Below are 1,545 nucleotides of genomic sequence, written 5' to 3'. Positions count from 1 at the left end.
CAAATCTTTTTAATTTCTAATTTCAAAATCTTTTTCAAAAATCACTTGGTTTCTTTTCCACTTTTATTTTCGAAAATTAATTAATGTTTTTCAAAATAACTTCAAAATTTTTCACTTGATTTTCGAAAATAAACTTCCCTCCTTCCCACATCCTTCTATTTATGGAGTGCCACTCCTTCTCAATGCACAATTCGAACCTTATCTAACTAAAGTTCGAATTTATCTTCTCCTTCTTCTTTCTATTTCTCTTTTCCTCTGACACTTAAAGGAATCTCTATACTGTGACATAGAGGATACCACATTTTCTTGTTCCCTTCTCTTTCATATGAGCAGGAGCAAGGACAAAGGCATTCTTGTTGAAGCTGATCCTGAACCCGAAAGGACTCTGAAGAGAAAGCTAAGAGAAGCCAAAGCACAACTCTCTTTAGAGGACCTGACCGAATTCTTCAAGGAAGAAAACATGGCAGCAGAAAACAACAACAATGCAAACAATGCAAGGAAGGTGCTGGGTGACTTTACTGCACCTACTCCTGATTTTTATGGGAGAAGCATCTCTATCCCTGCCATTGGAGCAAACAACTTTGAGCTTAAGCCTCAATTAGTTTCTCTAATGCAACAGAATTGCAAGTTCCATGGACTTCCAATGGAAGATCCTCATCAGTTTTTAGCTGAATTCTTGCAAATCTGTGACACAGTCAAGACTAATGGGGTTAACCCTGAGGTCTATAGACTGATGCTATTCCCTTTTGCTGTAAGAGACAGGGCTAGAATATGGTTGGATTCTCAACCTAAAGAAAGCCTGGACTCTTGGGAAAAGCTAGTCAATGCCTTCTTGGCAAAATTCTTTCCACCACAAAGATGGAGTAAGCTTAGAGTGGAAGTCCAAACCTTTAGACAAAAGGATGGAGAATCCCTCTATGAAGCTTGGGAAAGATACAAACAATTAATCAGAAAATGTCCTTCTGACATGCTTTCTGAATGGAGCATCATAGGTATTTTCTATGATGGTCTCTCTGAACTATCTAAGATGTCCTTGGATAGCTCTGCAGGAGGATCTCTTCATCTGAAGAAGACGCCTACTGAAGCTCAAGAACTGATTGAAATGGTTGCAAATAACCAATTCATGTACACTTCTGAAAGAAATCCTGTGAACAATGGGACTAGTCAGAAGAAAGGAGTTCTTGAGATTGACACTCTGAATGCCATATTGGCTCAGAATAAGATATTGACTCAACAAGTCAATTTGATTTCTCAAAGTCTGTCTGGAATGCAAAATGCACCAAACAGTACTAAGGAAGCTTCATCTGAGGAAGAAGCTTATGATCCTGAGAACCCTTCCATGGAAGAGGTAAATTACCTAGGAGAACCCTATGGTAACACCTATAATTCTTCATGGAGAAATCACCCAAATCTTTCATGGAAGAATCACGAGAGACCTCAACAAGGTTTCAATAACAATGGTGGAAGAAACAGGTTTAACAATGGCAAGCCTTTTCCATCATCTTCTCAGCAACAGACAGAGAGCTCTAAGCAGAATAATTCTGA

The 1,545-nt window shown here is 38.7% G+C and overlaps 1 non-coding gene across 1 annotated transcript; it reads right to left on the bottom strand.

Annotated features, from left to right (window-relative positions):
• Window positions 1–865: 865 nt before the first annotated feature.
• LOC130978606 (small nucleolar RNA R71) lies at window positions 866–973 on the bottom strand. Its single transcript, XR_009086228.1, has one exon. It is a non-coding gene; the product is annotated as a small nucleolar RNA R71 (small nucleolar RNA).
• Between the last annotated feature and the right edge of the window lie 572 nt (window positions 974–1,545).

The sequence above is a fragment of the Arachis stenosperma genome, chromosome 4 (genome assembly GCF_014773155.1).
Source record: "Arachis stenosperma cultivar V10309 chromosome 4, arast.V10309.gnm1.PFL2, whole genome shotgun sequence".
Classification (NCBI taxonomy): Eukaryota; Viridiplantae; Streptophyta; class Magnoliopsida; order Fabales; family Fabaceae; genus Arachis; species Arachis stenosperma.
Note: the sequence above shows the minus strand (reverse complement) of the source record. Positions and strands in the feature narration are given on the sequence as shown.